Source organism: Hermetia illucens, chromosome 3, assembly GCF_905115235.1.
Source record: "Hermetia illucens chromosome 3, iHerIll2.2.curated.20191125, whole genome shotgun sequence".
In the NCBI taxonomy this organism is placed as follows: domain Eukaryota; kingdom Metazoa; phylum Arthropoda; class Insecta; order Diptera; family Stratiomyidae; genus Hermetia; species Hermetia illucens.
Window position 1 is genome coordinate 151,945,257 of NC_051851.1, and position 12,884 is coordinate 151,958,140.

General features: G+C 43.4%; 1 protein-coding gene across 10 annotated transcripts in view; it reads left to right on the forward strand.

Moving 5' to 3' along the window:
* The window catches only part of LOC119650994 (glycoprotein-N-acetylgalactosamine 3-beta-galactosyltransferase 1-like), a 43,112-nt gene that overhangs the window by 17,078 nt on the left and 13,150 nt on the right, over nt 1-12,884 (forward strand). The window contains exons 1-3 of one of the 10 annotated variants that reach the window (XM_038054265.1): nt 688-1,022; nt 1,079-1,195; nt 1,256-1,392. The exons of 1 other annotated variant lie outside the window; for it this stretch is intronic. The gene's annotated coding sequence lies outside the window, so the exon portion shown is untranslated. Of the gene's footprint in view, nt 1-497; nt 643-687; nt 1,196-1,255; nt 1,393-12,884 lie in introns of those variants that run through there. 8 more of the 10 variants (XM_038054271.1, XM_038054267.1, XM_038054269.1 and 5 more) reach the window with 8 other exon arrangements.

Consider the following 12,884-nt stretch of genomic DNA (forward strand, 5'->3'; position numbering starts at 1 on the left):
ATGTGTTTATCATAAATTCGGACAAGAGATATTACGTCAGATAGCAACTCTGCTAGTTACGCATTTTGTCGTCTAAGATGTTTTCAAAGTGTTCACTTCTTATGGAAAGAAATCATACAGTCGAAGCGGTTCCCCTTATGCTCTGCAGTCGATTAGTGATCTCTTATCTGCTCTAATTTTTGAATCTTGTATTTATCATTGTAAACCAAAACGATCAATGTCTAAACGCAGAAAAGCAAGCATTCGCTCGGATAATGTTTTCATAGGCAGTGATAAATTTTTATCAGAAACAAGCTTCCAAACGTGTGTCTATAACCCGAGTTCCATCATTTTTGGATCGTCGTAGCTGTGATAATAGAAGCGCTTGTGTTACATGATTTTTCCTTGTAAACGAGATACGGAAGTTTATCTTTAATTGAGTTAGCTCTGGTGATTCTTATCTTCTGGGGAGTGCGGGTGTTCGAGTATATTTCCCAGAGTGTTCATATAGTTCGCATTGATCAAGCATCACTACCAGAACATGTCTGGTTGGTTGATACAACTGCGAAAACAAAGAGCTCTGTCTTAGCCATAGGAGGGTTAAAACTCAATAAATAGCACTTGTATCGAGGAATTGAACGCTACTAATTTCCATGTATATAGGTACGCTCGACATGGAATATTTCCTAGTATTTTTTTTCATCGCGTTCAATTGCTGATAAAACTTAGTCTGAATTTATCATAAGCAGATTCGTTTTCCAAAATACCGTCCATTTGGTTGATGGTGTTAACATAGTTATCAACATTGTGATTAAAGTCAATCTAATCTTCGGAATCGAGAAATTATTTTAATTGTGATCGGGCGGGGACACATTTTGGATTCCACTTAATGCATGTGTCGTTTGTTATTAGTCGGCCCAGAATCGCTCAGTTGAGTATTATCAACCGAAACAGGAAGCGACTGAATATCCACACTCATTGCTCTTGGGGCTGATTTAGCGCTAAAATTGTTTAACTTATCACTTTTCAATTTGGCATGTGATGTAGTGTGCATTGTAAAATTTAATTGTAAATACGCTATTACCCATTTATCATTTAGATTTTTATATCTTTCCTCTTCGATGATAAGGGCAGTTTCCGTGCATAATCAACTGTACCACATAAAATAATTACAAGGAATAAGTGCGTTAATTATATCGAACGTTTCGAGAATAAGGTAATGTGTTTTCGTTAAAATTTATTGCTAACAAATTTGCTTACATTGTTACTATTTTAGTGCCCACTACCTCGTATCTGTTTCATTTTCACACAGCTATCATATATTGTGCATTATGACATGCAATACCTGCAGTTTAGAAAATTGGTCGCGATAGGCGGTCACAGTGCGGCCGGTGCTATATTCAGCGCGAGAAGGTACGGTGACGAGTTTTCAACTAATCCGAATTCTGAGTTCTTATCTGTGCCCAAAGCAATCGCCGATAAAATAGTGTACTGTGCAGTAAGCGTTTAAAATAGTGTCACTGTCGTTTTCTGGTCTCTACAGATCGTTTACTAAGAGCCATAATACGGAGAATATCAGCGGTTGATAGTATGTAGCAAGTAACTGAGGCTGGTGGCAGTCGGTCTTAGGGTCACAGCCGACAGAAGGTGCTTCGCCATCCATCAAATGCTTAAATCCCATTGCTGATACTTCAGCCAAATTAATCCATTAAAATGATAACGTTCTGAGCTGCAGATAGTATTTACCAGATGCGCTCACACAGCTTGTGTTCTATAATATGAAATTTTAGACCTTTCAAGAAGTCTAGATATGGAGTGGATTTTTGTTTCCTATCTATCTTTTCGTAGCATACAAAGGTGAATATTTTCAGGAAGTTCCATGCCAGATTAGATAAACTGCTTACGTTGCAGGAATTCTGCACAAATGGCAGAAACTGACACCTTTTGTTCACAAATTTTTCTGAATTAAATTAGGACAATTCATAGTGTTTGAGGTCAAGCCTCAAGTATTACTTTCAAGATTGTCGAGCTTGGAAAAAGTCGAAAATAGTACGATCGTAGTTATAAAATATCGTTTCGTTACTGACCTGCCATGTTATAATGGCATTCCAAATCGTTTATCTGATCATCAATGTGTCATGCACTTTCAAGTAATTAGAAACTTCCGGACGCAGTAGTAATTTCTATTTTTAATTCGTTCGTCGTGATCGGTTGCGCCATTTTGTTTTATCAAAAGCCTGATCAGGATGCAATCGCGAGGCTTTTAAATTCCCACCCAGCGTATCAAGCCACCGTTTTTGCCATCAGCCTTTTGGTCGCTTCAATGTTCAGACCAATCTTGGTGAGTAGAGTAGGTCCACTCCCCTCCACGATCCTACGTTCCCTGCCTTCGTCTCTATCACTACTGCTTTGAGAAGTTGTTGACAGCTCTGTTCCCTTCCAGCCAACAAATTAGAGAATATGATACTAAATCATTTTGCTATGTCCACCACCGCGCAGTCTACCAATATAAGACATTTTTGAAAGTGTTTACCAGTTAACAGCTCTGCATTTCAGCTATTGTACATCTGCTTAGCGATAAAATTTTCGATCATTTCCTGGGAGTGAGTATTTGTCATGAAATAATTTCGGTAGTATAGCCAGTCGGATGCCTGCAAATGGCTCCTACCCTTCGCCCATGACTGACTGAGCTTCATCCCTCTTTGGTTAGGATTTGCGTTTGCATGCCTTTGGTTTCAGGCCTTCCTTCAGATAGCTTAGCGTCTGTGCTACTAAGACCTGTTTCCTTCCTACTGTTTGATATACTGATCTCAGACGTACTTTTTCTGGTCCCTTCTAATGAAGGATCTTGGTTAGTTGCAACCTTTACAGTCGACCAACGTTGAGCTTGGCTCCACTGCTTGACTACCCAACTTTTATCTTCTCGGTTGTAGTCACTTGCTTCTCAGTATTGCGGAGATATTCCTTTATTTTTTAAAGTTTTGTGTCCCTCCGACTATCCCTCTGTCTGTCTATCACACCTTTTATCTCAGAAACGATGAGTCCTATTGATACGAAATTTGGTAGAAAAGCGGGATTTGTGAAAACCATTATTATTATTCTGTTATGGGAAAGTCGCACCGCGTCCTTAAAGAACTACCGTGCCCCTTTTACCCTTTATAGTGTACCTATTAATCATTGTATCTCAAGCAAACCTATAACTGTTAGGAACTTTAGTATGTTGCCTACTTCCAGATCTTCCAACTTTGCATCTGGTATTAAATGTTCTCCCATCACACTCCGCACAAAGCCTGCAGGCAGTGTCCGTAGATATCCCTAGCTTCCCTAGGTGATAGTTCAGCCGACAATGACCAGTAAGAATTTCCACTATGATTCGGAGGTTCTTTTTGATGATGTTTAAGTAATCCTTTGTGCGCATGGGTTCGTATTCCCCAATAAGCACTCTGGAATGCTCCATCCCTGGTAGGCTCGCCCAGTATAGTTCCCTCAACCGTTCCTCTTCATTTCTTAGTGTCATAGGTATGAAACCGTTTCCGATTCCACAGAACGGTTCTGGCCCGTTTGAAGGCGTCTCTGCTTCTTTCTGGGCTAGTTCGTCCGCTGCCGCGTTGCCTCCCAATCGAGCATGGTCTGGAATCCAGAGTATCCAGACCTTGTTGGACGAGCCAAGTGTATTCAGTTTCTCAAAGCATTCCCATACCAGTTTAGAGTTCACCTGATTGGACCTAAGTGCCTTGATCGAGAATAGCATGAACACCATTGCATGAAGTAATGCATAATTCCATGATGAGTTTAAGAAGGGGCGTCCCAACATATACAAAAGGAGGCGCAAGAGGGAGGAGGAGATTCAACTATCAGCACAATCTTTAAAATTTTATGGAGACGGAAAAGTCTTGCACACGTTCGACCATGACAGAAGTTGCGCGATAAAAATTCGACACATAATGGCGGGCGTGCATCACATAAATGCAGTGCATTGGTGTGTGCCGGTCCATTTCGGATTAATGGTAGTGGAGCAATGGCTGCGAGCTGTAATGGATCTTAACGGAATCCCTGAGCGATTGATGCTTCAAAATTCCTCCATGGCAAGCTTGTTGAAAGCAAACACGCACATATTCTCCTAGGAAGTGAGGAGAAAATACGTATAAGTATCCAAGGTCAAACTTTCGGATGTATTTGTTTCCTGCTGGGATAAGCTGAAGAAACACACACAAGAAAAGTACCTAGGCGACGTTGACACACCAACACCACTCGTCATTAGCCGAAAGATGCACAATGATAACCCCTGCCCCTTTGTCCTTGGGGGTACGGGTAAAAGTTTCTTCACCGAATATCGTCACGTGGGGTATCAAATGAAAAATCTTTAATGACAAAATGGGATTGCCGATGGTAAAACTACCGTCCAGAGTGTCCAAAGGCGACCCAGAGAGAAGAACTCTCCCAAAAACCTAAAAAATCTTGAGGGTCCGCCCGCAAATTTTGAAATTCGGTCGAAGTTTTCCGTCGATACGTTCTTGTACGCCTCTGTGCTAGCCTGCCTCGGGAATGTGCGAGGGGGGGAGGGTCCTTCGAATATTTCGATCTCTTACCTTTCATTATGCCAAACGTCGCGGCGCGTGGGTCTGCACCGAATGCTCTACTTAATGAATTCTCGTTAGCGCAAATTATGTGACCATACCCGAGACGCCTCTCTTGCAATTTTTCCACGATCGGTACAACGCGAATATCCTCATTTTGGATCTAATCAATGCACGTCACGCCACTAGTCCAACGCGAAATTTTACATCTTACTGCAAGATGCCGCTCATTGTGTTTTCGGCAATTTCATAACGCATCTGCATAATGCAGTGTAAAGGGTGCTGGACGTCGGATGTCCTGCGTGACAGTGTCCATAATAAGGACAACGACGAGTGGTGAAAGGGCGCTTCGTTGATGAACACCAACAGAGACACGAAACGGCTTTAATACACCCGCCATACTTCCAACTTTACTTATCGGATCGTGGTAGAGCAATTGAACCCAGCGCACGAGTTCTTCTGGCACTAAGTGCTGTAGTAGAGCATACCAAATGAATTCGTATGGCACACGGTCAAACGTTTCCTTTAGATCCAGAATAGCAATGTAAAGAGACCGATGCTTCTCTTCGATTCTTGTTTTCGATTGATGCGATGATAACCTCTAAGAACTTAAGGGTATTGGCATGAAGAAAGAGTTAATTTACGAGGAATTTGTCGAAGACCAGTATTGCGGTGTTTCCGGTAAAATATCAGGGACTTTGGTTAGGATGGTGCTTGTCTGTAGGGAAAAGATTAAAGTTTAAGTTGGTCTGGGATGGTGGGGCCCGCTTTTGGGCGTTCTCCATCGGTAGCACTTTGACTTACAATAGTTGTCAGGGTGGTCAGTTTAGCATTTTAGCCACTTGAGACTTTCGTGGGAAGTCTTGGCACACTCACCTGGCCCGGCTTTGCCGGCACATTTAACGCATCGCTACTGGAGGTGTCATCGGTGCCGCCCGCAACAATTATTACTCTGCAATATTTGTTTGTTCATAATTCGCTCGAAGCGAACCGAAGTGCGGTTTATCGTCTTAATTAGAGTGAGATCATGAACCTCGAAGGACATGTTGAAGGTGATTAGCCACAGGCCCAGTTTGCGGCCCTCTTGCTTGGCCTTCGAGGTGACGAAGGGTTTGACGGACAGCAAAGCTTCGGTTTTCAAATCCTCAGCAATCTCCTGCGCGGAGTATGTGTGATCCAGACCACGAATGAGTGACGTGATTTTATTCGAAAGGATGGTGTACGTGAAGAACTTCGCCTTGTTTTCCTTGAGAAGGTTTTTTGTTGTGTCAGTGTAGTCCTCTTTGGTTTTAAGGAGTATTTGATGGATGAAGCCTGCTCATTTCTTTATCACGAAGTCCTTGGTGACGCTCCAATGCCGTCTGGGTAACCCTGAAATCCTCCCCGGGCTCAACAATAACAATAGGAGAAATTTAGAAACTCACCTCTCTCCTCCGAGGAACCTGTGGTAGTTATTGTGAACGCTTGGGTGGCGCTGAGGTTAGTTGCTTGTTAAAAAGTTTGATTACAGGGGTGGTATAGGGTGCCCGTTTCTACAATGCTGTTGTGAAACAGTGTCTTTGTTTGGGACTGCGGCGCCATACGATGATTTATTTGTTGCCTCGAGCGAGACAATGGTCGATTGCAGGCTCCTGATTAAATCCTCCAGGGCCTTGTTCTTACTTAGGACCTCCTTTAGCTTAACCAGTAGACTACTCTGCTTCCTGAAGGAAGCTATTTTGTTGTTGACGCCCGTTGCATCGCCTTTGACCGTCCTGTTCGAGTTATGGCCTGTGTGAGACTCCCAGTCTGTGGTCACTATCGGGTTCGTCGCTTACGCGTCCTCATCCTCGTCCTCGTCTTCGATTTCTTCAAAAGCATTTTTAATGTCGTTTTTGCGGCGTTTCTGTGGAAAGCGCTCTTCATTGAGGGTGGCAAAACTACTTTTTCATTTTAACTGTTAAGCTTTCTTAAACTGCCCCGGTTTTTTTTCAGGTAGTTCTTGCAGTGCATTGAAGTTTTACGGCGATAGTAACATCCTAAATGAACTACCTTGGGCACATTCGCTACGGACTACGCCACACGCCAATCAAACTTCACGAGAGATTTCTCTATGGAGGACCGGCAATGTATTGCAAGGCTATGGGTATTCTTCACCAACAGATCAAAGATGGTCTGTGAAGTCGGTGTAACAGTTTTCTCAGATGCACACAACGTAGTCGAGTCGTAGAGTCTCCTTAGGATGCGAATATCCAGTGTATTCCAAGCGGGAGTACTGGTGATACTGGAGACCTGTCGATGACTGTCACATGATCCCAGCCCCAAGCGTAACATGGCCATTCTGACCGATAGCCAAGCGGCCATTAAGGCCTTATATTCAGTGGCGACATCCATCACATGGATAGAACAGTGCAGGAGCGCATTGAATAGTATGGACGGCACGGTCATGGTCAGGTATGAGTTCCCAGTCATAGGACGGAGCTCATCTTTTGGCAGTACCCCGGGGAGCACAGTCAGCACCTCACATGGCGAAGTCTCACCACCTAATAACAACAGGCTTGACATACCCTACTCGCATTACCAAAGCTGCGGAAAAAAAGGGAGAAACCCTCAGCCACTTCCTTTGCGGTTACTTAGCTCAAGCTAGAGCCAGGCTATGGCCACTAGGTAAACTATTCTTTGAGGACCTGAGGGAGATCTCTATTTGCGAAGTTGAAAAGCTGTCTGTCACAGCAGTCTTGATCTTAGGAGTTTGATCATCTGTATTTGTAAGCTTAGTAGATAAATCGATCCGTTGGAACCATGCTAACTGCATTTTCTCAGCTCTGATGCATTTGTATGTTTTTTTATCTTTCCTTGATTTAGAAATGGCAAATTGAATGCTGACATTTTAATCTATCAATTTTTCGGTACTTGTACCGCAACAATTGGATATGTAGGTAATATTTACGGAAGGAGTCGTGCCCAGGCGTTGCTAGACTTTTCAGCACTATTAATGTCTGCTATGAAATTAGGGCCACCCACCAGTCTACCAGTCTCCGCAATCAAGGAATAGTCTAGTTATGCGGCCTTCTATGTACCTCCCAATAAATCGCAATCACGGCTTCATTCGCATATCACTTCTAATTTGCATACTTAAATAGAATGAAATTAGCTATTAATTCATATTTAACCCTAATTATAGATTCGCTATGCAATAAGATAAACAATTGGAAGTCTATTGATTCAATTGCACGCTTGCGATAACAACTTTCACACCAATTGAGCAAACAACATCAAATATTTATAGAATGTTTGCTTTTGGCAGCTTATAAAGGCAAATATAAATTTATGTGAAAAGTAAACTGGATACAGCGGATATAATGTTTTGAATGTCGATTAGGAGATCTCAAAGAAAATAACTTGACATTAGGAAGTGGGTAACATGTGGGATAAAGTGCAGAATATTTGTTCAATAACTGTCTAGGTGACGGGTTTATCTATTGGACACTCTCTGATAATAAGATTGTGTCCTTCTGAGAATTCCGCCGGAGACACCCATCATGTCTTTATACCGGGCACAATTTTTTGCGGAAGTTACCGAAAAAAGGTTTAGTGTTTCCTGTTCACTCCTTGTGTATTATAGGATATCTACACAGTCAAATTGTGCTTCAGTTTCACTGTCATCACACGAAACGCTGTATAAATAATAAGCTCACAGCAGCGAGACAAACACAAGGCGAACACAGGCACCCATGGCGGCTGGGATTCGAAACCAAAGCAGCGAAATTGGGACACTGACGTTCCATCCTCTCAACCATCGCCCCGTCAAAGACAAGAAGAGAAAGTTTGACAAGCCAAAAGCAGGTCGCGGAACTGAAGGACCCTAGTCTGGATCGGTTGCAGAATTTTTCATAGAAAACGTTCATCAGTATACACAGTCGGTTAGCACAAACCATAAACCAAGTCATTAGTCGTCCGCCGGAATTTCCACCCTTCCTCACTGCAGGGATTACCGACATTATCCCGAGAAAGGACGCGGTACAGAACCTTGCAGATACAAGACTGATTGCTTGCTTGCTAACAAGTTCATAATGTCCATTATTAGTGGAGGGGTCAATACACACCTCGACACTAACGATATTCTGTCCGAGGAAGAGAAGGCCTGCCGAGTTCAATCAAAGAACAACTCATCGTCGGCTCGATAGTTGTACCACAGGTAACTAGAAACTAAACAAATCTATGATATTTAGTTGCAATATCGATTGATCTGAAATTATAAAGTTTTTGGCGACATTCTTCGAAGGATGGCATACCATCTTATCATGGATGGTATTAACACCTCAGCCATTTGCCAAGCGGACTGATTAAGCCTTCTTTGGTTTGGTATGGCGCTGAATCCCCTTGTATGAAAGAACGTGGCTTTACAATTTAATAGGCCTAAGTGCTAAGTGCGAGATTAACACTTGATGATGTCCAGTTGTATACTGGTACTGATAATCTTAGGAGTCCATTGCGAATAGTAGATATGTAGACATGATATTGGGATGGAATTTGGTGTAGACGGGCATCGAATTCAAGTCATTTGCAAGTATTGGTGACCTACAAGCCCCTAGAAATTCTGCAAGGAACCCATGCTCGAGTTGGTGATTTGATGCTCTGTTGTCCGGATTTTTGTAACGTGTTAACCTGGTGCTGAAATCATATTCCTCGAGAAAGAATAAAATAAGCGCACTGAATTATCTATTCGGAATATTGCCGTGGACGAAGACCGATCTGGAAAACTTCCAGCGTCAGATATGGACTACTATGTTCAAATTCTGAATGTATCACCCAAATCCTGCTGTGCAGTGCATGATCTTACCTGGTGACATCGGAGGCATGGGGCAGGCGAGTTTCTTGCATGCAGTTGTTTATAAGGCAGATTGTGCTGACTCTATTTAACTTGAAGTATCCATCTTTCAATCCTTTGAGAGGCATGATGTCGAAGGCAATGCACGGTAAAAACATGAATTGTTTCTGGCAACCATTCGCCGAACAGATGGCTGTGTGCTATTGAACTTTCTGCTGAGATGGATCGATTTATGTGTGCCATTCTGGACGGCGTGGTCGCCACGCAGACTTTTAAAAAGCCAGTAATGAAAGAGCGGCTTGAGAATGACCAGTACAGAATGTGTGGTTCGACGTTAGACCATCTCGTTTCTGAGTACACTGCTAGGGCGCCGGACAGGCATAATGTTGTATGTAAGGTGATTCATCAAATCCTTGCATACAAGCATGGACTGACTACTGCAACATGTCCAGTTTACCGATATAAACCGCAGGCAGTACTCAATAGTTGGGACAAGCAAATTTGAACGGAAGAAGAAGGTGAACTATGCACCACTACTATGCACCAACGGAGACTTCCGATACAATGGAGAAAAATGGGCACGCAGTTCAGGGCTTCCTAAAGATGACATTGAGATCGTCATGAGCGATCTGAATCCCAAGATGGGCTCTGGAATGTGATGAGGAAGTACTATCGTGGCGACCGTAACGCTTCCACCGCCTCACATTGTTTGAGAACAGAACCTGCTATAACGCTAGTTAGATTTCAACTGGCAGGCACTGGACGAACAATTCCATGGACCACTTTGCGCTCAGTAGTAAATTTAAGAGTTGTCCCCTGGATGTACGTAACAAGAGCGACGTTGACATCGGCCTAAGGGATCACCATTTGATGATCGCTCAAATTTGCTTGCGTATTGTGTCCACCATTTCTCGCAGGGTTGTGCTGTGATCCCCCATAAGTTGAACCTCGACCGCTTGTATGATCCGGCAGCGCCTCGACAGTGGGAGAACTATCTTGCTGATGGAACGGCAGATACACTGACATAAACGCCTGAGAATATTGATGAGTTCAGTTGCTACGCCTGTCGTCGGTCACGTCCAGAAGTGGTCTCATAAGATCAGTTCGATGAATATAATGGATTGAAGGCCCTATTGACCGCTGTGAATGATGACGGACGTAATGCGTTCGAACTCCGATACCAAGCAAAATCCCGGGAAGTTCAGCAGAACGCAATGATTTGGGAAGTGTGCACCGCATCACAAGAGTGGTCGCAAATCGCTCGATGGTCCTATAAACGACGTTAACGGTCGACTGCTCATCCACGATGACAAGCAACTGAAGCGGTGGAAAGAACATTTCACCGCGGCTCTTAACCGTATCACATCCGGTGAAATTCCTCCTCTTGTGGATGAAATAGCTACTCAACATAACATGCGGATACGGACTGTTGCCCCAAGCAGAAGAGAAATCAAACAAAGTAAAGCCTACGGCTCGACGGTCTCTCCGCAGAGGTATTTATCGTTACACCTGAAGGCTCTGCAGATCTGCTACTTCCACTTGTAAATCTTTGAAATTGGAGATCTTTCCCAACGAGTAGAAGAAGTCGATAATCGTTAAGATTTCTAAAAAGGGCGCTCGTCTTGAGTGTGGCAATTGACGAGCTGTCTCTGCCATCGCTATCAATGCATTAAGTTGTTGCACATGAAATAGCCGATTTGGTAGTAATATTTGAAACGTGTGTAAAGCTTAAAAAAATTTAATTAATCAAAATAGATGCCAGTCGATTCAAAACACTTCTTCCAGCGAGATACAACAGCATGTATGCCAGTTTCGTAGAAGTCCAATTGACGGGTGTTGATAAAGCCGTCGAAGGAAATATTGATGGCCTCGGTCGGTTTTCGAAAGGCCCGGTGAATTTGGTGGATGAGATATGAAGTCGTGCATTATCGTGAAGAAGTATCACACCATCTCTGTTGACTAATCTGGGCCATTGAATACTCAATTTTTGGTGCATTTCCTCAAATTGGGCACAGTATTTCTGTGCATTTATCGTTTCCCCAGGTGCCAAAAAAGAATAGTGGATAACTCCAGCTATAGACCACCAAACAGTTACCATTACCTTCTTCGGATGGAGGCTCGATTTCGGCATATGCTTCGAAGGCTCCTCAGCATCTAGCTATTCCACTGATCGACGACGATTGTCGTATAATATCCACTATCTGCATCTGCGTACTCCCTGCTGATCCAAAGGGGCGAAGGCTTAGTAAATTCACGATGAGAAGAGGTGATATCTCCCTATTCGTCCACCACAGAGTAAGTGAGCCATATCCGTCGGCGTAGTTTCTCGATAAATCCCAAGCATCTTACTCTAATCCTCAATTATCTGATGTACGTTGAATATTGGGGTAAAAATTCGCACTCCGGGCGAGCTAGTATTGGAGGTGGGACTCTGCTCCGGAGCAGACTCGACTGACTCAAAATCGTCCGTGCATGACCACAACTCGAGTGAGCGATAAAAGAAGCTTGGAGCCAAGAACTATTCCGAATTGATGGGGACCTGAGCGGATACTCCGCGTGAGGCTATATCCGCGGAATTATCCATGCTAGCACCGTGATGCCTGTAAGCGTGAGTTACGGAGAGTTGTATGTCGGCCACGCGGATGGCTAAATACCATTAAAGTGTCACCGGAGAGTTCGACCAGAAATGACAAATTAGTTCATCTATCGAAAGAGCGACGTGCACTCGCCGCCGCAAAGATAATAGATAACATAATCCGAGAACGCATCAAAGAACATCTCTAAAGCTTTATCGACAGAGAGCAGGCTGATTTCGGCTCCAAATCCCCCTACATTGTTTACATCAACACCCCTTCAGATCATTTTGGAACAGTTTGTGGCGTTTGGATCTTCTCTTCACCTGCTCTTCATCGAAAATATTTTCGATTGTGTGAACAAAGAGTATATCGGGCGTGCTCTATCCAGGAGGCAGAAAAACTAATAGTTTATCATTTTTTCCTCAGATCCTAATGAGGGATCCTCGATATTAGTTAGTTAGTTAGTTTATTTTACTGGGGGGAGCCGCAGCCCCCTGCATTCAGGCCATTGTTAGGCCCATTGTACTATCCCCGTAAATTGCCTATTCAATGACTTCCCGCCTATGGTGTTCGCAGGCTTTAGCGAAGCTGAGAACATTCTCCAGAGGTAGAGAGTGTGAAGATTCTTCATTGAATAAAACCTTGCAAAGGTGTCTTCATCTCAGATCTGAGGATGCCGGGCAGCTGCATAAAAAGTGCAGGGTCGTCTCCTCCTCCTCCTCACATTGGCTGCACATAGCCGAAACCACTGCCCCAATGTTTTCCATATGGTAGTTTAAGGAGCAGTGTTCCGTTAAAAGCCCTATTAGGGTTTTTTCAAGTATTTTCCGAGTGCTCCAGTAATATTTAGGCAACCAAGTCTCTGAATCTGCGTTAGCAGTTTCCTGCTGTTAGAAAAGTTCAGTCTTGGCCACCAGACCAGATTATGGATGTACACATCAA